Below are 23,641 nucleotides of genomic sequence, written 5' to 3'. Positions count from 1 at the left end.
CTTTCTCTTTTTTTAATTGAAATTTGGAATTAGGTATACTGTTAACTGTTCTATTATCCTTTTTTAAAAAACTCCATCAACTATCTTATCAACAGTCTTCAAAAATACTGTTTCTGTTGGTATAACATATGAATAGATAAGAATAAATCCTCTTTCTCTCTTTTGAGCTGGGGTTTCAGGATGGCATTAAATTTCTGGGATCAAGCTATCCTGCCTCAGCCCCTAACCTCAGCCCCCCTGCCAAATGACAGGCACATGCCACCATGCTCCACTAGATTTTTTTTAACAAAGAAAAATTCTTAGTGCTAGTTTTCAGATTTTTTTCTACATTTTCATAATTACTGATAGACTATAATGAACATCCCTGTATGTAAATCTTTTGTGCACACCTTTGATTATGATCTTAAAATAAATTCTCAGAGATAAACTTGATAGGACAAAGAGTATAACCACTAAAAAGAATTTTTTTAAAACTTCTAAATGTCAGCCCGGGGATTTAGCTCAGTGGTTTTCGCCGCCTGCTGTGCAAGCGCAAGGACCCAAGTTCGATCCCCGGTACCAAAAAAAAAAACAAACTTCCAAATGTCAATTTAACCAACATTGTGGTATTGCCTGTATTAGAATAAGGAGGGAGAGGCCCTGGGGATTTAGCTCAGTGGTTCCGCCATCTGTCTTGCAAGCACAAGGTCCTGAGTTCCATCCCTGGTACCAAAAAAAATTTTTTTTAAATAAGGAGGGAGAAGCAGAAGAGGGAAGGAATGGATAGTAAAGAAAGCTAAAGCCCAGTCATCCACAGCAAGTCATTGGAGCATAAAATGAAAAAACTTTGAAGTTAATATAAGCCTCTTATTTTAAAATAAAGAGATGAAATAGTAAAGTACAGAAGTGAATAGAAATCAAGCACGGAAAAATATGGGCCAGGATACTGCTATACTCTTTGTCAGCTTTTTCTGTTTGACTTTTAAACCACGCACTTATATTGATTTGATGAAGATACAAATCAATGTTAAAAGATAAAAATAGAAATATAATTCAGATATAAAATATAGTAGATACACAATTTTGGCCTGTGAGTCCACAATTCTTATAATAGGGTAGAAAAAATTCATACCAGGTACATTGTCTAGTAAAGAACTTATATTATTAATTTTGTGAGTTTCTACTGAGAACCTTCCATAAACAAAGCATGTGACTAGATGCTGTGGGAAATACTAAGAAATACTCTATCTTTTTATTCTGTCCAGAGAAAATAATTATTGTCATTAGGAGAAATAGTCCCTCCTTATGATTCAGCTATGGAACATTAGAAAACTGACTATTCAAGAAACATTCAAGTCCTCTCTGGAAAGAAATATTTAGATACCAATTCCCCAGGTAAAGTTGAGAGTAGTGATTTTTTTCCTTCAGAAATGTTTTGCATTTTTCCACAAACTTAGGAAACATACCTTAGGCAATCCTCAGCAAAAGATTTATCAGAAAACTGGAAAGATCAAAGGAAACTAAGGATAATGGAAATAAAGGGAGTGTTAAGGGGTCTTAATTCTCAGGCAATTTCCTCACAGAACTTGCCATTGGTCCCAGATAAATGTTTAGTTCCACTTTGTGTACTTTATTGTAGGGACAGGAAAACTAAAGAGAAGGAGTTTTGTCTAAAGAAATCATAGTGGCAACATGCCCAAATTATTCCCCCTCTTTACACAACCCTGTTGCAGGGCTCTTGCTTAGCAAATAATGAATCAGACATGTTTCCATTTCCAATGATTAAGTCTCTGTCTCCTTTATGTTACTTTCAGAAAGTACAAAAAGAGAAGACGGTGACAGACTCCTGTCTCTTGTCCCTCCCTCACACTCTCCTTTTACCCTCTTCCCCCTCTCTATTGCACATTTCTCCTTTAATCTCTTCTCTTACTTTCTACTTCCTCCTTTGCTCAAACCCCATTTCTGGGTTTCCCCTGCCTCTCTCTCTCCTACTACCCCCTCACTGCAACTATACCCATGTAAAAGAGCTGAGGTGAGGAAGGAGAACATTTGTAGTTCTTTCTCTACTTTCCTGCATGAAGAAGAACCATAAATTTACTTTGGGGTAATAGAAGTCTGGTAATGAAAACACCTAACAAAAGTCCAGCTAATTTCAAATACAGGTTAAACAATTGTTAGTTAATCACAACTTCATGAACTACTTTCTCTTTGTGTTTGAGTAAGTACAAATTTGGTTATATTTACTTTGATTTTCAATGGTAAACTAAATATATGATTATGTTCCTCATAACTGCTATTGATTATGTTTGTTTTTACTCTTTAATGCTAACCTAAATATATGATTGTTCTTCATTTCTACATTTATTAAAATCCCTTTAAAATGTTTGTCTAATGACTATAATGTACTTGAACATCCACTCCCATAGTTCTTCCTTCTCCAGCCTTGAAGATCGTGTCCTACATGAAGTGAACTCTGAAAAATGTGACTTAGACTCTCAAAAAAATCTGACTTTTGGACTAAACATTCTATCTTCCAGTCAGAAGGAATACATTACAGGAAGATCCTGAAAGGAGAGGATGAAATCAGTCTATCATATGAATATATCAACTAAGAAATAGGAGAGGACACCAGAAATAGCTAAAAATACAGCAAATATTTAGATTATCTTAGGAAGTTTTCACAAACTATCTAAATTTCAAAAGATATTCAAAATTATGCTTAAAGTATAATAAATTCCAAAATATCACCTTAAAACAGTCTATGACTAAGAGAAAACACATCACCAATATTTCTTAGTGAATAGACAAACTGGTGAATGGGATTAATACTTACATTTAGGATTCAAATGTTCTATTTTCTATCAGAATGACAGGTCCAACTACTATCACACAGTTTTCCTAATTCTTCCTTTGTGGTATCATGGGGGAATTAATTCATAACTGATGGAAAAAAACTTACAGGCCCACTATATGTTAAGCTTTGCACTAAGGAACTGAGAGCATTTCTGTGCCTTATGTGATGTACAAAATGTCAAAATTCTAAATAATACAATATAAACAATGTAAGTATTGCCTAAAACAAATATACATATAAAGTATATAAGTAATGCCTCAGGCTCCAATGTGGCTTGGCAAGGTATAGTTACTGACTCTATCCTTATTTAAAATTTCAACATTTTGAGCCAAGGATTTAGCTTAGTGGTGCTGTGCCTGCCTGGCAAGTACAAGGTCCTAAGTTCAATTCTGGTATCAAAAAAATAACTTTTTTCAACATTTTGTCCATCATGAATTTTTTTGTGTTAATATTTATCTTTTTAAGTATCATATTAAAATTTATTTACCCTTGATTGCTAGGCCCCTTTAAATTTCATCTTGTAGGTTAAACTTAATTTTTTGTATCAGCTTGACTGAATCATAGGATGCCCAGATCAACTCTTATCTCTGAGTATGTTTCTAAAGATGGGTATTTACATCGGTAGACTGAGTAAAGTATATTGTTCTCCTTAATGTGGATGAGCCATCCAATCCATGGAAGGCCTGAATAGAACAAAAGGCCAACTAAGAGAGAATTCTCTTTCTGCCAGCATCAAGCTGGCAGGTCAGTCTTCTGCCTTCAGACTTAAACTTGGAGTGACATTTACACCCTTTTCTTCTCAAGTCTTCAGACTCAGACTGGAACTAAACTATTAGGTGTCCACTTTGCTGACTTCAGATCTTGGGACTTCTCAGCCTCTATAGTCACATGAGCCTATTTCTATAAAGAGTAAATGAATAAGGGAATAAATAAAACTGTTGGTTCTGTTGTCTGGAGGAACATACTATACTAGGCAACTGCCTCACTTTCCTCATCATAGTTCTGGCACTGCTCTGGGTTTACGATCCACATGAGGAGTTAAGAAAATTCTTCTGAAAAGAGCCAGATAATAAATATTTTAGGATCTATGGCCATGTAGTCTCTTTGCAACTCCGCATCTCTGCCAATGTAACACTGAAATATTATATACAATACTTAAATGACTCAATGTGGCTGTGTTCCAGTAAAACTTTATTTGCAAAAACAGTTTTCAGGCCAGACTTAACCCACAGGCTGTAGTTTCCCAACCCCTAATGTACAGTAACTCCTCACCTAGTTATCAGTGCAAGAGAGTGAAGTAATCTTCATTAATAAGTTGTCTCTAAATAGCTAATGCTTATGCTTACAGAAGCAATGCTTATAGTTTAACCTGTTTTGATCAAAACTTTCCTAAAATGAAGAGAACGTAGAACTTCTTTGCTTTAAAATTTTTTTACACAGAAAAAGTTGCAAAAGATATTTTAAATTAAATTTTAATTTATTAAAAATTTTATTTCCCACTCTGCCCATAAAATTATTTTATAGGCTTCTTCCCCACATCATTAAATCTCTTTGTAGGTATATAGATATAACTATGTTATCAAGTCATTGTTAATTAAATATTATGATGTGTCAGTCATTTCCCTAAGTATTTTGCATATGTTTTTCTTTTTTTTTTTTTGGTACCGGGGATCAAACTCAGGACCCTGTGCTTGCAAGGCAGGTGGCAGAACCACTGAGCTAAATCCCCAGCCTGCATATGTTTTTCATTTAATTCATGTAACTAATCTATGAGGAAGACACAATAGTATAGTCATTTTATAGCACTGAAAACAAAGGCCTAGTGTGGTGAAATAGTTTTCCAAGGTCACACAGCTAGTAAGTGACAGATAAGAGATTCAGAATTATCAGATTTTATTTATTTATTTATTTATTTATTTATTTATTTATTTATTTAGAGACAGGGTCTCACTATGTAGCTCAGGCTGGCCTTGAACTCAGGATGATCCTCCTACCTCAGCCTCCCAAGTGCTGGGATTACAGGGGTGTGCCACCACAATTGGCAGGAATCATCAGAATTTAAAGCCTATCCTCTTAATTGATATGAATGCATATTAAAGAGGTGTAGTGCAGTTGTAAAACTTCTGCTGCAATGGGTTACTGACCAGAGAAAGCACATCATTGAAAGAGTGAAAAATGTTGCATCACACCATAAAGGACCAAGTATTATCAGTAATTTGTAGACAACAGAAACTATGGTTAAGTTAAAAAATGGGACCCACCAAAGGATGATCAAATTTTCCAGTCCTTGTGTTGGGGGAGGAGCTCAGTGGTAGAGCATATGCTTAATGTGACTGTACTGCTCGTCTTTTCCATCACTGGGAAAGAATATCCAAAACCTACAACTGAAAGAAGGAAAGGCTTAATCATGCCCACAGTTTCAGAGCTTTTAGTCCATAATCAGCTGTTTCCAAGGCAAGTACATCATGGTGGAGGGGTGTGGTGGAACAAGGTGCTCACTTCATGGTGGTTAGGAGGCAAAACAAAAGAATAGCACCAAAGAAAGGAGAACAAATACATGGGGAACTGTCTGTATTTACTGCATAATTTCCCTGTAAAGCTAAAATTGTACTAAAATAAAGTGTATTTTAAAAAGACAATAGGGTGAAGAGAAAATGGTGGAGTGAAGGCTGGTGGCATATTACAGACTCTTTAGGACCTGGAATTCAGACTCCTAGAAAACAACAATTTAGTGAACAGAAAAGGAAGAGCTTTGGAAATCAAGAAAAAGCAACAGAAAAACTAGAAATCACAGAAACTAGAGAAACTGAACACAATGCAAAGAAAAGAACAAAGCAGTCTGGAATGCTAACCCTGCCTCCATGAACACAAAATAAGCCTGGAGTGGGTCATCAACTCCAGGGAGAAACAACAGATTGGGCTGGCAGCACTAGTCCCAAGAAAACCCCATATTTATTGTAAGCTTCAAATACAGTATAAGATTTTACTCTGAAAGTAATTCTTTCTGTATGGCAGGCTAGAGTTGGAAAAGAAATCAATTGCAGGACCTGCCATATTTGAGAGTGTTTAACAAGGATCCATTTTGGGAAGACTGAGCTACAGAAGAACTACACTTAAGGGTTCCTGGAGTCACCCTACCACAGTGACTGGGTGGGAGACAGCCATAAGAGACAGTGGCAGAGAGATAGTCCAGATATAGACCCTCTGAGAAGTTTAAACTGAGACCAGGAAAGACATGGGGGTTCCACCCTCTGTGGTGAGAAGCCAGGTCATTCATGTGTGATTTTCAGTGGGCCCGGGTCAGAAAGTGCATGCATTAAGTCCAGTGGACTGCTTGACTCTACCCTCACCCCTGGCTGTTTACACCCAGTACAGAACGCTGATCTGTTTGCTCTCACTATCTGCAATGTGATCAAGGATACACCTCAGTATGGGTAGTTGCCATAGCCTGGGGTGTATGGACAAAGGGACCTCTGGGAGAAGTGGAGTGGAGGCAGACCTTTCAAAACCACAGGATGTAAAGCCAGGCAGAGAAAGGAGTGACTTGGGGAACATTGAGGGAACATGGAAACTAGGAGCAGCTGGAGGGAATACAGCTGGAGGGAAGACACCATTGACCAACCCTTCCCAGCAAGAAAGGCAGAGTAGTTTCAGCATTTACACACAAAAATGTGAGAGTGGAATCAAAATAGGACTAAGTTGTGATTCACTATCCTTCTCCCATATTTGGTAGATTTCAATACTACAGACCCTGGAAATAAACTACTCATTCACAAATACAGAGGAATTTTATGGACTAATTTCTCTTCAATGGTTTTTTTGGTATTTGGGAGTTTTTCCACTTTTTCTTTCTTTTGGTCTCTGTTTTTTCTTTTTTCTTCCTTTTCTCGTTTGCTCTTTTCTGTTACTTTTATCTCATTCTATTAATTTTCTTTTACTCCTTGATAGGATGCTTCAGCTCATTTTTCTCTCTTCCTTCTCATCTACCTTTTCTTTATTTTTCAAATCTTACCTCTTTTTCCCCTTCCCCACCCTCTCAATTTTTATTAGTATTACTATTAAGCTTTATTAACCTTTAGCTATTTAATAAAATCTATACAATTATTGTTTAATTCTTTTGTCTTGTTAGTGGTAGTATAAGTTGTTGGATTTAGTAGATATTTACTGTTTGTTAACATTAGGTTTGTCTTTGCATCTATATTACTATGGCAGATCTCTTTTTTATTGTCAAGGATAGTACACTGGCAGCTTTAATTGGTTCTTAAAATATGTCAATATCCAGTTTCTCTTTGACTCTATTATTGTTGCTGACTTCATTGCTACTGCCAGGATGCCAAAATTGTTGCTATTAATTGGTTTTTAATGTATGGCAATATCTAGTTTGTCTTATTATTGACATCACCACACAAATGGACTTCAAGCCAAAACAGATCAGAAGAGACAAAGAAAATCATTACACGTTACTTAAAGGAATAATTCAACAAGAAAAGATAACACTTAGACAAATATATACACCAACCATTGGTATATATACACCACCAAATTCATAAAACAAACATTCCCGAACATAAAAAATTAAATAAACATCAACCCAATTATAGTAGAGAACATTAATCACTAATCACAGTTAAATAAACAGTCAAAAAGAAATATCAGAGTTGAACCACACCTCTGAAAAAATGGCCTTTATAGATATCTACAGAGTGTTCCACACAACAACAGAATACACGTTCTTCTCAGCAGCACACAAACTGTTTTCCAAAATAGAACACATACTAGCCCATAAAGCAGGCTTAAATAAATACAAAAGAAACAAAATTATCCCATGCTTATTATCAGATCATAGTGCAATGAAACTAGAAATCAAAAGATACCAGAGAAACTTCAAACACATGGAAGTCAAAAAAAATACATGCTTGTTGCACACCCACCCAAGCCAAAGTCCTGCCCAGAAAAGACCTGCACAGGTGCACAACCTTCAGCCAGAGGCTGGCCATTCCATCAGTAAGTGCTCGCAGATCCCAGGGAACAGCTGTGAGGCCCAGACCAGCACCGCTGCAGGAGAATCCCAGCTAGGGCTCCGCCCCAACCCCAGAGGCTCCTTCACACCTGCCCAACCCAAAGGCCTGCCCAGAAAAGAACTGCACAGGCACACAAGCTTCAGCCAGAGGCCCGCCATACCACTGGCCACAGCCAAGGACCCTCCTGGAAAGGAACTACACAGGCACACAAGCAATACCGAGACGCTCACCCCAATACCATTGATAAGTGCATGGAGACCCTAGCCAAAGCCTGTGCAGCAACAGGGATGCACAGGGATGCACAGGGATGCACAGGGATGCACAGCCCCCAGGCAAAGGCACTCCCAGATAACAGCTACATAGGGGCCCTGGCAAAAAGCATTCCTAGACACCATCCCAAGTGTGCACAGACCCCAGCCAGAAGCCCACTCAGACAACAGGTCAGCTCAGGGATCCATAAGGCCAACACTCTGAACTCAGGAATTGGTGTACTTGGTAAGCAGCAGATTAAAGGCTGCTCAGTGGCTTACTGAGAATTCAAGACCATTGGGTGAGCGAAAAGTTGCTTCAACAAAGACACAGCAGACTGCATCTATTGAAATGAGAAGACACATAACTACCATCTCAAAACCAGACTTCCAGATCACCTAAGGCAACCCCAAAAGGGAATGAGATAGAACAATCTGATACTCAACCACCTGGACTCCCTGAACTGGCAACAAAAGAGGATCTGAAAAAAATGAAATCAAAGTAATTTCTCAGGTAACAGCAGAGATTGTGCCCATAGAGCAAGACATGATTAATAAATCTATAGCAAACACAGATGAAAAATAGAGGAGCTGAGAAACATGATGGAATCCCAATATAGGAAATAAATGGAATCCATAAAACAGATGCAAACAAATTTCCAGGAGATCAAAAACTCCATTGAAAGTTTACACAGCAGGATGAGCCAATGCGATAATAGAATTTCAGATGTAGAAGATAGGATTCCATTAGTAATCAGGAAAAGAAAAGTTTCTTAAAAATAGTAAGGGACCATGAGATATCAGTCCAGCAGCTGCTACATGATGCAAAGAAGAATAACATCAGACTGATTGGAGTCAATGAAGAAAGAGGAGAGAGTGCAGATGACATAAAAAAAAACTGTTCACAGAAGTAATGGAAGAAAATTTCCCAAAGAGGGGAAAAGAACTTGACATAGAGATAAATGAGGCATATAGGACTCTGACTAGGCATGATCAAAAAAATCTACACATAGGCATATAATATTTAAGATTCCAGAAACCCAACAGAAAAACAAAGTTCTACAAGCCATTAGAGAAAAGAAACAAATCACATACAAAGGAAAGCCCATCAGAATCACAGCAGACTTCTCAACTCAAACCCACAAGGCAAGAAGAGCTTGGAGTGACATATTCCAGCCCTAAAAGAAAACAGCCTCCAACCCAGATTGATGTACCATGCAAAACTATCTTTCAAAATTGATGGAGAAATAAGATACTTTCATGACAAAGAACACCTTAGGAACATCATGAATACCAAACCAGCACTCCAAAAAATTTCAAAGAATATCCTAGGAAAAGACAATGAGGATCACAACCCCAGGAAGCCCAACAGAATAAATCCATTGGGCACGACAAGAAATTAAATGCAAAGGGGGAGAATCCAACAAACAGAAAAAGTCATGACAATGATAAGTCAATACATATCAGTGATAACCATCAATGTTAATGGTCTCAACTCACCAATCAAAAGAAATAGACTGGCAGAATGGGTCAAGAAGCAAGATCCAACAAGATGCTACATACAACAAACACACTTAATTAAAAAAGAAACTCATAGACTGAAAGTTAAAGGGTGGACAACAATACTCCATCCAACAGGAGCCCCCCCCAAAAAAGCAGGAGTAGCTATCCTCTTTGCAGATCAAGTGGATTTCAAACCAACACTGATTAAGAGACAAAGAAAGATACTACATCCTTTTAAAGGGAACAGTCCAAGAGGAAGAGATGACAATCATTAATATCTATGCACCAAACACTAGTGCACCCAACTATATAAAACAAATACTAATTGACATGAAATATCATATGAACGCTAATACAATAGTAGTGGGGGACCTCAATACCCCACTGTTGCAAATAGATAGATCAACTAGACAAAAAATAAAAAATGAAATACTAGAACTCAATCAAACTCTTGAACAAATGAACTTAACAGATGTTTACAGAGTATTACACCCCACAAAATCAGAATACACATTCTTTTCAGCTGCACACAGGTCATTCTCCAAAATAGACCACATACTCATTCACTGAACATGTTTAAGTAAGTGCAAAGGAATTGAAGTTATCCCCTGTATATTATCAGACCATAGTGCAATGAAATTGGAAATCGATAGCAAAATAATAGCAAGAATTTCATAAACACATGGAAATTGAACAACACACTTCTGAATAACCAATGGGTCACAGAGGAAATTAAAGAAGAAATCAGACAGTTCCTTCAATTAAATGACAATGACAATACAACATATCAGAATCTATGGGACACAACAAAAGCAGTCTTACAAGGGAAATTCACAGCAATGAATACTCACATTAGGAAGACAGAGCGAGCCCAATTACACAAACTGATGTTGAACCTCAAGCTTCAGAAATAGAAGAACAGGACAAACTCAAAACTCATACAAGAGAGGAAATTATAAAGATCAAGGCAGAAATCAATGCAAATAGAGACTAAGAAAACAATACAAAAAATCAATGAAGCCAAGAGTTGGTTCTTTGAAAGAATAAACAAAATTGACAAACCTTTAGCCAACCTCATCAAAAAAATAGGAAAGAAAAGGCACAAATCTTTGCAATTAGGAATGAAAAGGGTGAAATCACAACGGACCCAGCAGAAATCCTCAATACCTACTTCGAGAAGCTATACGCCAATAAGATGGACAACACAGAAGTAATGGACAGATTCCTAGATATGTGTAAATTACCAAAGTTGAACGAAGATGACCTAAAAATTCTAAATGATGAAATATCAATCAATGAAGTTGAAAATGTAATTAAAAACTTACCAACTAAGAAAAGCCCAAGTCCTGATGGCTTCACTGCTGAATTCTACAAGACATTTAGAGAGGAACTACACCCACTACTGTTTAAACTCTTCAGTGAAATTGAAAGGGAAACAATACTCCCAAATTCATTCCTGGAAGCAAGCATCACCTTGATCCACAAAGCAGAGAAAGACCCAACCAAAAAAGAGGACTATAGGCCAATCTCACTACTGAACATAGATGCAAATATCCTTAATACGATACTGACAAATAGAATGCAGATCATCAAGAAGATCATACACCTTGACCAAGAGAGATTCATGCCAGGGATCCAGGGATGGTTCAATATATGCAAATCAATAAAGGTAATACACTATATCAATAGAGCCAGGGACAAAAACAATATGATCATCTCAGTAGATGCAGAAAAGGCATTTGATAAAATCCAACATGGATTTATGATAAAAACTCTCCAAAGACTTGGAATAGACGGTCTCTACCTCAATCTGATAAAAGCCATCTATGAAAAACCAACAGCCAATATCATACTAAATGGACAAAAACTGAAATCCTTCACACTAAAATCAGGAAAAAGACAAGGATGTCCACTATCACCACTCTTGTTCAATATAGTTTTGGAAACGTTAGCCATGGCAATTAGACAAGAGAAAGAAATAAAAGAAATAAGGATAGAAAACAAAGAAGTCAAACTGTCATTATTTGTGGTGATATGATACTCTATATAGAAGACCCTAAGAACTGCACCAAAAGTCTTCTAGACTTAGTAACCAAATTCAGTAAAGTAGCTGGATTCAAGGTCAACACATAAGAATCAATAGCTTTCCTCTATATGAACAACAGACACACTGAGAGAGAAATAAAGCAATCAATTTATTTCACAACAGCATCCAAAAAATTGAAATACTTAGCAATCAACCTAACAAAAGAAATCAAAGACCTCTCCTCTGAAAACTGTAGCAGACTGAAAAAAGAGATTGAAGACAATATCAGAAAATGGAAAGACATCCCTTGCTCCTGGGTAGGGAGAATCAACATAGTGAAAATGGCCGTACTTCCAAAACTGCTATATAGATTCAGTGCAATCTCAACTGAAATCCCAGCAGCATACTTCCTGGACCTGGAGAAAACAATCCAAAAATTCATTTGGAACAAGAAGGGACCTAGAATAGCAAAAGCAATACTAGGCAATAAAGACAAGGTAGGGGGTATCTCAAGCCCCAATTTGAAACTATACTACAAAGCCACTGTGATAAAAACAGCATGGTACTGGCAAAGAAATAGACCTGAAGAGCAGTGGAACAGATTAGAAGATGCAGAAACAACTCCAGACACACTCAGCCACCTCATCTTCAACAAAGGAGCCAAACACCCTCACTGGAGGAAAGATAGCTGCTTTAATAAATGGTGCTGGAAAAACTGGGTTTCAACTTGCCAAAGACTAAAACTAGACCTATATCTCTCACCATGCAGTAAACTAAAATTGAAATGGATTAAAGATCTAAATATTAAAATAGAAATGCTGAATCAGTTGGAACAGAGGTTAGGTAGAACTCTTGAAGACATCAGTGTAGGAAAAGATTTTATGAACAAAACCTCAGTTGCCCATGAACTAGCACAAACAATCAACAAGTGGGATCTCTTCTTACTAAAACACTTCTGCAAAACAATAGAAACCACCAACAGTGTGAAGAGACAACCTATAATGTTGGAAAAAATTTTCACCAGCTGTCCCTCAGACAAAGATGTACTACCTAGAATATGTAAAGAACTTTAAAAAATTAGACCTCCCAAATTTAAAGACCCAATCCAAAAATGAGCATCTGAAATGAACAGACATTTCTCAGACAAAGAAGTAGAAATAGCAAATAAACATGAAAAAATGTTCAACATCACTGGCCATTCGAAAGATGCAAATGAAAACAACTCTGAGATTCCACCTCACCCAGTAAGAATGGCTGCTATCATGAAATCAACCAATAACAAATGCTGGCAGAGCTGTGGGGAAAGAGGAACCCTGCTCCACTGCTGGTGGGAGTGTAGACTGGTGCAATCACTGTGGAAATCAGTATGGAGATACCTCAAAGAACTAGGACTGCAAGTCCCATTTGAACCAGCTATTCCCCTGCTGGGGATCTTCCCCAAAGAATTAAAAGAATCATAGCTCAGTGATATATGTGCAGCCATGTTCATAGCAGCACAGTTTGTGATAGCTAAAACTTGGAAACAACCCAATTGCCCATCAACTGGAGACTGGATAAAGAAAATGTGTTTTTTAAAAAATAAAATGGAGTATTACTCAGCCATAAAGAATGAGAAACTAGAGACATTTATAGCTAAATGGATGCACATTGAGGCCATACTCTGAAGTGAAATAAATAGGATACACATGTGTAAATACCGAATAGTTTCTCTAGTGTGAGAAACTAAAAGTGTAAATAAGGACTAAAACATACAATAGATAATGTGAAATAGGAAGGAAAGGTGCAAGGGGGAAGTGGAAGTGGAAAGGGTAGGGGAAAAGAAATAAAGGAATGGAATTAATATAAGAACAAGAAAAAATGGAAGCAAAGTCTTTGTAGATAGGGAGGGGTGGAGGTGTGAACGGAGGGCAGGGGAATGGGAAAAAAATAAGAGCCAAGATGGATTACATAAAGGTGCAAATTTCTAATGATGAATGTCATTATATTTTATACCTCAAATGTACCAATAAAATTAATTTTAAAAATACACTCATATAATCAATAAGTCACAGAAAAATCAAGAAATTAGACAGTTCCTAGAATCAAACAATTATGCCAATAAAACATTTCAGAACCTATGTTACACAATGAAAGCAGTTCTAAGAGGGAACCTTATAGCTGACAATGCCCACATCAGATAGCCTAAATAAATAACTTAATGATGCACCTCATGGTCCTAGACAAAGAAGAAAATCCAAATTCAAAGCTATACAAGGAAGGAAATTAGAAAGATCAGAGCACAAATTAATGAAATTGTGACAAAAAAATACAAGAAATCAATGAATCAAATAGCTTGTTTTTCAAAAGAATAAACAAATTAGACAAACCTTCAGCCAGTCTTACCAATAAAAAGGAAACAAAAGATGCACATCAAAACAATTGGCAATGAAAAAGGAGAAATCACAATGGGCAATGCCAAAATCCAGAACATTATTAGTAACTATTATAAAATCCTTCACTCCAACAAATTAGAGAATTCAGAAGAAATGGATACATTCCTAGACATACAAGAGTTATGAAAACTGAACCAAGAAAATATTTTTAAAACCTGAATAATCCAATAATAGGCAATAAAAAATGTACCAACAAAGAAAAAACCAATGGATTCACCATGGAATTCTATAAGTACTTCAAAAAAGATACAATACTGATATTCTTCAAATTCTTTAATGAAATTGAAAAGGAAGGAGTACTGCCTGCTTTGGGTATAATCAGCAGGGTGGTCTGCCACTAAAAGCTAGCATTACTTTGACTCCAAAATCAGACAAAGACTCAACTGAAAAAGAAAACTATAGTATCATTTCTTTAGGAAACACAGATACAAACATCCTCAATAAGATATTGGCAAACAGAATGCAATAAATCATTTAAAAGATCATACATCATGACCAAGTAGGCTTCAACCCACAGGTGCAAGGATGGTTCAATATACACACATCAACAAATGTGATTCATCATATAAATAGAAGCAAGGACAAAAATCACATGATCATCTCAATAGACAAAGAAAAGCTTTTGACAAAATCCAACATCCATTCATGATTTTTAAAAAAAACTAAAGAAAATAGGTACAGGACTTTATTTCAATCTGATAAAATCCATTTATAACAAATCTACTGTCAACATCATATTAAATGGTGAAAAACTGAAAGCTTGTCTCTCTAAAATAAGGAACAAAACAAAGATGACCACTATCACCGCTCTTGTTTATTATAGTACTCAAAACTTTAGCCAGAGCAAGAAAAGGAAAAAAGAGGGATACATAAAGGAAAGGAAGAAGTAACTATCCTTACTTGCAGACAACATGGCCCTTTACATAGAAGAATCAAAAAATTCCACCAAAAAAACTCCTAGAAGTAAAAAACAAATTCGGCTCAATATTAGGATACAAAATGAACACATACAAAAAAAAATAGCATTCTTGTATACCAATAATGAACCCACTGAGAAAGAAATTAGAAAAAAAAGTATCACTCATAATAACACTAAGAAAAATTAAATACTTAGGAATTAACCTAACCAAAGAAGTGAAGGACCTCTATAAAAAAAAACCTGTGATTTCCTCTGAACAAGGAGATCAAAGAGGGCACCACAAAATTGAAAGATATCCTCTGTTCTTGGATAGCCAGAATCAATAGGGTCAAACTGGCCATACTTCCTAAACTGATATATAGAGTTAATGCAATCTAAATCAAAATATCAACCACATTTCTCACAGAACTAGAGAAAACAATACTACAATTCATATGGAACTAAAAGAGACACAGAATTACAAAAGTAATCCTGGGTAACAAGAGCAAAGCAGGAGGCATCACAATCCTGGATTTCAACTTATAATACAAAGCTACAGTGATAAAAACAGCATGGTATTGGAAAAAAACCAGACATGTGGGTCAGTGAAACAACAGAGGATGTAGAAAAGCCGCAGGCATATTCAGCAATCTGATCTTTTTTTTTTTTCAGTACCAGGAATCAAACTCAGGACCTTGCACTTGTGAAGCAGGCGTGGCACCACTGAGCTAAAACTCTAGCCTAAACTGTCTGATCTTTGACAAATGGGCCAAAAACCTATGCTGGAGGAAAGAGTACCTCTTTAACAAATGGTGCTGGGAAAACCTGTTATCCACATGCAGAAGATTGAATCTAGACCTGTATCTCTCACCCTGAATTAAAATCGTATCAAAATTGATCAAAAAATCTAGATATTAAAAAAGATCTTCTGGAAGATGAAGTAGGTAAAACTCAAAGACATAGATATGGCCAATGACTTTCTGAACAGAACCCCAGTTGCACAAGAAATCATATAAAAAATCTACAAATGAGATCATATTAAATTTTAAAACTCTGCGCAGCAAAAAAAACAACCAACATAGAGAAGAAATGACCTACAGAATGGGGAAAAACTACCAGCTCATCCTCAGAGGACAAATATCTAGAATATATAAAGAATTCAAAAAATTAGACTCTCAAAATAAAAGACCCAATCAAAAAATGGGTAACTGGGGCCGGGGATTTAGCTCAGTGGTTCTGCCGCCTGCCTCACAAGCGCAAGGACCTGAGTTCAATCCTCAGTACCAAAAAAAAAGGGTAACTAAAATGAACAAACACTTCTCAAAAGAAGTACAAATGGCCATTAAGTATGTGAAAAAATTTTCAACATCTCTAGTCATTAGAGAAATGCAAATTAAAAGAAACAATGAGATTTTTACCTTATCCAGAAAAAAATATCTGTCATTAAGTAATCAAATAATAACATACTCTAGTGAGGCTTTGAGGGAAAAAAGTAACCCTTCTACATTGTTGGTAGGAATGAAAATTAGTGTAAAAACTATGGAAATCAGATTCCTCAAAACACTAAAAATAGAAATTCCCTTTGACCCAGTTATTTCTCTTCTAGTTATCTTCCCAAAAGGGTTAAAGACATCATATTACAGTGATACACACATATCCAAGTGTATAGCAGCACAACTCAAAATAGCTAAATCATAGAAGCAGTCTATATGTCCATCAACAGATGAATGGATAAAGAAAATAGGTAAAATTCCTGAAGACATAGGCATAGACAAGGACTTTTGAACAGAACCTCAATGGCATAAGAAATAATATCAATAGTCAACAATGGGATCATATCAAAATAAAAAGCTTCTGTACATCATAGGAAACAACCAACAGAGTGAAGAGACAACTTACAATTTTTGCCAGCTATTCCTCAGACAGAAGACTAATATCTAGAATATATGAAGAACTCAAAATATTAGACATACCATAATAAAAGACCCAATCAAAAACTGGGCATCCTAAATTAATAGACACTTCTCAGAAGTACAGATGCACAATAAATACATGAAAAAATGTTCAACATCATTGGGTATTAGAGAAACACAAATTAAAACAACACTGACATACCATCTTACTCCTGAAAGAATGGTTATTACCAAGAACTCAAGTAACAACAAATGCTGGTGAGGCTGCAGAGGAAAGGAACCCTTCTGTATTGTTGGTAGGAATGTAAACTAGTACAACCACTACGGAAATCAGTATGAAGATTTCTCAAAAAAACTAAAAATAGAAATTCCATTTACCCGGTTATTCCTCTTCTGAATATCTTCCTGTAAGAGTTAAAGTCATCATATTATAGTAATACATGCATAGCCATGTTTTTAGCAACACAATTATAAAAGCTAAATCTTGGAAACAGCCTATATGTCCATCAAAAAATGAATGGATAAAGAAAATGTGGTATTTATACACTGGAGTACTACTCTGCCATAAAGAGGAATAAACTTGAGACATTTGCAGGTAAATGGATGGACCTCCATACCATAATGTTAACCGAAATAAACACACAAGTTTAAATATTGCATGGTTTCTCTTACACGAGAAACATAAAACACAAATAAAAAGCAAAATCGAAGATAGATAATAGGAAGTAGGGAGGTCTTTTTCAAATGGGAAGGGGAACAAGAGAAAAGAAAAGGGATTTTAAAAAGGAGAATTGAAGAAAAATAGAAATAGGGCTTTTGCAAATGGGAAAGGGAACAAATGAATTAAAATGCTATGTATATGTACGAATTCCTCATAATAAATGTAATCATTATGTACTGCAAACATGTACTAATAAAAAATTTAAAGAAAGTTTGTATTTGCACACAATGGAATACCACTCTGATATACAGGAGAATAAATTTTAATCATTTGTAACAAAATGGATGCACCTTCAAACAATGATGTTAAGTAAAGTAAGTCAGACACATAAGCTTAAATATCACACGGCTTATCTTAAATGAGAAACCAAAAGTATAAATAATTTAAAGAGTAAAATAAAAGATAATAGGAAACAGAGAGATAGATCTTTTGCAAATGGAAGGGGAACCAATAAATAGTGGAACCAGGGAGGGAAGGGAGAAGAAGGGGAAGTAAAAAGAATTAAGATGTGTTATGTATATGCACCAACTCTGCATAATGAAATTAATCATTATCTGCTGCAAACATGTACTAATAAAATTTTTAATAAATTTTTTTAAAAAGAGAGAAAAGGCCAGGGACCATATATAGTGCCCAAGGTCATGTTTCCATGACATACCAGAAAAAAATATCCAATGCTGGCCCAGGGATTTAGCTCAGTCGTTCCATTGCCTGCCCCAGAAGGGCAAGGTTGCCAGTTGGATCCCAGGTATAAAAAAAAAACAACCCAATCCTTTCCTCTTTCTCCATGAGCTATCTGGAAAGATGACCGGCCTCTTCACAAGGTGCCTGGATTCTTAGACCATTTTGGAGGAGGAATCCTCAAGATATAATGTACTGCTGGTACCTTGGAAATCTGAAATTAAGCCAGGTTTCAGTAAGGAACAAAAATAGCCGGGTGTGGGTGGTGCAAGTCTGTAATCCCAGTATTCAGGAGGCAAAGGCAGGAGGATCACCACAAATTCAAGGCCACTGTGGGCTATGTAGTGAGTTCAAGGCCAGCCTGAGCTACATAGTGAGACCCTTAAAAAAAACAAAAAGAAAAAATAAGAAAAAAATTAAAAATAGTAAACAAAAGAATCTTCTTTGAAAAAAGATATAAATACCTAAGCTACTCAGTAGATGTTCTCCAACTAGAGAAAAATCGACATGGTGTCTGTTGCACACAACTTTATGTTTTTCTTGTATTCATGTCTTGTCACAATAATTCTACAAATTGTAGGATTCACTAGGTATCATCACATATCTTAGATTTTTATTGAACAAAAAAATTTAGATTTTAAAAGCACTAATAATATAGTCATTTAATATTATTACAAAAATTGTGTTTTAAGTAGCAAACCAAACCATGTATCAAACTTCAGTATATCAAGTTTTGTTTCAATAATAAGTCCATCCCTAGAGTTATCATAGAGAAAATAGATACATGAGAAATTTCTAATAGTTTAATTTTGTTTACCTAGAAGATGTATTAGTTTCTTAGGGCTGCCATAATAAATTATGATAAACTTAGATGGCAAAAAAATTACAAATTAAATGTTTCACAGCTCTTATAGCTAGAAATCCAAAATCAAGGTGTCACCAGGGCCTGCTTCTTCTGAAGTCTCTCAAGGGGAATACTTCCTGCCTCTTCCTGGATTCCTGGTAGTTGCCACTAATCTTTGGCATTCCTTGGTTTAAAGACCTATCACCCCCATCTTAGCCTCTATTGTCAAATAGTATTCTCTTTGTTTTTGTGTCCAAATTTACCTCTTTTTATGAGGATACTAAGGCCTACCTAATCTAATATGACCTCATCTTAAATTGTTTGCATCTACAAATATACTATTTCCAAATAAGGTTACATTAATAGGTACCTAGGGATAGGATTTCAACATATCTTTTTGACAGTCACAATTCAGCTCACAATGGGAGGCATAAATGTGAGAGATGATCAAAATATACAGTGAATTTTAAATTTTTAAAAAATTAATTACAGCAAAAGATACTGCCATTAATCCCCTTCAAAATACTCCCCCTCACTTCAACACACATTTATCTCATCATTCTTGCCACTTTCTGATGCAAGTTTGGAAGTCTTTCTTGTCTTTATGAAATAGGATTGAAAATAGAGTGAACGCAGCTGCTGTATGCCATCAAACAGAAATACAGGTTCATAAAACATTACAGTGTGTCCTCCTCAGCCTTATACACTGGATCTGACATTGTATGACTTCTGAATCTTCCCCAAAGCAAAAATAACCATGAAAGGTAAATGTTTTGAATCGAATCTGGACATCAAGGCAGCCATGACAATGCAACTAAACCTACTCACAGAAGAACGTGTCTAGCACCACTTCAGAGTGATAAGAACAATGGGTTAAGTGAGCCTGAAGTGAGGGAGAGTATCCTGAGGCAGATTAATGACATTGTCTTTTACTGTAATAAATTTTAAAAATTTAATCAATCACCATAATTTTTGATCATGTCTTCTTTGAAGGTGTGAGGACTACAGAAAAAGGATTACACTCCACCAACTCTAATGAGAGACTGTGTTGAGACTTAATAAATTTTTACCAGTAGATCCCAACTCAAACACTCCATTATAGCATTAAACACAGTTTCAGGTCTTCAGTGGCTTTTAAGGAGAAAAACTAGGTATATATATGCCCATATATAACATTATTTATTTTTTATTAATAAGAGGGACCTCAAGTTCAATTTGGCAACCAATTCATTTGAAAATTAAGAACTATCTATCATTTCTACCATTACTCATTTTTCTCCCTTTTTCTAAGAGCAGGGACTACATTAGTTAATACATACTATTTATAAATGCTACTGGACCTTACAATAACCCCTATCTAAATGATAAGCAACCAACATTAACAGATGAGGAGGGTGATGATGATGATGTAAATAATATCAATAAATCTAAATAAACATTTCTAAGACTGCAATAGCCATCTGTTTTTGTCATTTGAAGTAACGTTTTAAACTAGATAAATGTATTCGAGTGTTTATTTCTTACATAATAAGTACAGATAGAGATCTGGAGTTTATTTTAAAAATAAAAAATTTACCAAGGCTCAAAATAAATATATTCAGTAGGGAACAATAGTCTTATAACAATGTAGCCTTTAGCAGAGCACCTTGGAGTGATGAATCATTGTACTTGATGATTTTAAACAAGTTTACATATAATTAGAGAGGCATGGGAGTTGGGGGGGTGCTGGTATTGTTGTTTTACACAGAAACCTAGCACCAGACATCTAATAAACATTCAGAGATTTGTACTTGTATTATGTAAGAATTACAACCCTAAAAGAAAAAAAACTCTAGTCAAACTGTAAAATGATTTTTCACTTCCGTTTCTGAGTCACTTTTTGCAAATAGCAAGCCAAAAATAAAAGCACACAATTGGGAAGAGAATCAAACTAATTTTGTAACATATATATTAAACTTAATGTCTACAGCATCAAAGCTCCCTTCTCTCTCTCTTCTCTCTCTTTCTCTTTCCCTCTCTTCCTCCCTCTCTCTCTTTCTCCCCTTCCCTTTCTTCCTTTCTCCCTCTCTCCTCTATAGATTTGTTTTGAAGACTTATACACAGTTTTTAGTATATATAGAGAGAGAAAGAAAGAGACCTTAAGATACATTTAACTTAATATATATACTTAAGATATACTTATATACTTAAAATTTGAGAAAAATTTGCAGGGAATATTCACAAATACGTGCTAACGATAGATTTTTTTTAGCTTTTAATCTAATTGTTAATAGTTAAATCATCTAGAGGCCAAATGTTATTTTAAATACTTTAATAGAGAATTTTTGGAATTATATATTATATAATACATATTGCTCTTCTACAAATTAAAATCTTGAACAAAATTTCTGTTTCTCAAAACTCTGGCTTTTCATTGCTAGCACTCTATCCCTATCTGTTAGGCATACCCTTGCTTGATTCTGATGTCTAGTTCTTGCTTTTTAATCTAAACACTGGACTATCTTATTACTTCAAACTCTGCTCCCCTGTGTCTATTCCTGAGTTCCCAACTCAATTGCTTCTCTCCTGGGTCTTGACACTTTCAGCTGCAATCAATCCCTCTGCCAATGGAGGAAAGCACCAAGTAAGCCCTTACCTCCTACCCGAGGAGCAAAAACATGAAAGGTTGCACTCAAGGAGCAACAAACTCTCCCTTCCTGGAATCAAATATAATTGCATTTATGAGTAATACCTCAGCTGTGTCCAGCCTTCCTCTTACTTGCTGTGTCCAGCCCTCTCCCTGTTCATCACTTTATCAGAGCCTAGGAGCCAAATCACTATTACACCTCTAAGGGCTGAGAACTATTCCTTCTGGTTGCTTAGATGCTACTACTCAGCCTGTAATTCCCATGTTGGCAGGCCTTGGAACAAGTTCTATTTCCTACTACCTCTCCTGAACCTGCTAAAGAAACCTCTGATACATTAGATAAGGTTATAAAAATTCTGCCCCACAAATCCTTAAAAATGCCAAAGCTCCAGAAATAGCTGTTTATTTTTCCCTAAATCCCTGAATGCTCAAATCACTCTATCTCTTCCACACCAACTCTGTCTGATTCTTAAATGTCAAAAAAATCTGCCTGTTTTCCACAGAAACCTTCTGTTGCTGTTCCCGTAAGCTTACAATATCTGCAGGAATTGATTCCAATAAATATCATTTATCCATAGAATCCATGAATCAAGCCTTATCCAGATATCTTAACCCATTGGGGCTGTTATTTCTTCTTCTGTGGAATGAAAGAAGAGGTACAGTGATTGGTGAGTTGGTCAAGTCAGGAAATATTAATGCATATTACACCCAGAAACCAAGGAGCTAGTAGAAAAAATTCACTGCAACTTGCTCACAGAATTTTAGGAAATTGACTAAATGTTCATGCTTTACTTGGTAGCAATAGAGTAACTATATTTCTTTGAGGTCCTTATATGAAAGAGACCAAGAATCCAAATGGCAGCAAAAATTGAATAAGAAGGTCAAATGCCAAGTGTTAGGGCTTGGGTTTAGATGTCCCCCCAAAGCCTCATGCAGTCCAGGTGGGGCTTTTTCTGAAATTGATTCATGGTGCAATGCTAGGCTCAAGGGCACTAGGATTGAGGGTGTGAGTGCTGCCTGCCCTAAGTAATTCCATAAGATAGAAGGGGCAGAAAGATAATGTTCAGGGCCCCTCTCACTTCCCTTGTTGCTTTTGTTACCTTCTGGGTGCCATGAACTGTTTCTCCTCTTCAAGCCCTGACTGCTACCCCACCCTGCCTTGGAGGCTGCCAGTTATGGACTGACCACCTCTAAGAATGGTAAGCTAAATGAACATTTCTCCCTTTAACTTTGGGTGTTGGGTATTTTGTCTCAGCAATGAGAGAAAATTAAGACAGTAAGGAAACCTTGATGGTATTGGAGTATACTTCTGTGAGTGTCACTGTGCAACCAGGACCTTTGCCCAGAGACTATGCTCATATGGACAAGGTCACTTTATAAATAAAATCTAGAGAATGATACAATTAAAGTATTCTAAAACAGATATGAAATAGTTTAATATTTAAGTACCACTATATGAATATAAACATATATAGATAGTTACAATGTTGTTAAAGTGAAGTAAAAATTAATTCATGAAATTAAGCAGAAGGAATCCTTACTAATCTTTGTTATAGTCAGTCTCACAATTCTAGCCATTTGCCTCTAGCTGATAATAGAAGAATTATATACACCAATAGGCATTATATTCATGAGCTTGATGTAAGGGCAACTTCTCTCACTTGGAAAATTGAATTTTCTGAATTAATGGCCACCAACCTGATGCAATGTATTGTAGAAGTGCATTACTGATAAGAACAAATATGGCATAATAACAACTAATGGCTCTACAAATGGCGTAGAAGCAGACTTTCTTTTTAACTCATCTCTTCCTGTTAATGAAACTGAACATGATATGCATTGTTTCTTATCAGCACTGGTAGTGTTGGACTTTGGCCATATGTGGAAAGATATAA

The 23,641-nt window shown here is 36.0% G+C and overlaps 1 pseudogene across 1 annotated transcript in view; it reads right to left on the bottom strand.

Annotated features, from left to right (window-relative positions):
• Nucleotides 1-23,641, bottom strand: part of LOC147825816 (G protein-coupled receptor associated sorting protein 3-like) — a 108,236-nt pseudogene that overhangs the window by 36,000 nt on the left and 48,595 nt on the right. The window contains exon 2 of the transcript XR_015439976.1: nucleotides 5,095-5,217. The product of XR_015439976.1 is annotated as a G protein-coupled receptor associated sorting protein 3-like (transcript). The remainder of the gene's footprint in view (nucleotides 1-5,094; nucleotides 5,218-23,641) is intronic.

This window comes from Heterocephalus glaber, unplaced genomic scaffold (assembly GCF_053883595.1).
Source record: "Heterocephalus glaber isolate CG9 unplaced genomic scaffold, H.glaber_assembly_v1.0 deba00001481, whole genome shotgun sequence".
NCBI classification, from domain to species: domain Eukaryota; kingdom Metazoa; phylum Chordata; class Mammalia; order Rodentia; family Bathyergidae; genus Heterocephalus; species Heterocephalus glaber.
Note: the sequence above shows the minus strand (reverse complement) of the source record. Positions and strands in the feature narration are given on the sequence as shown.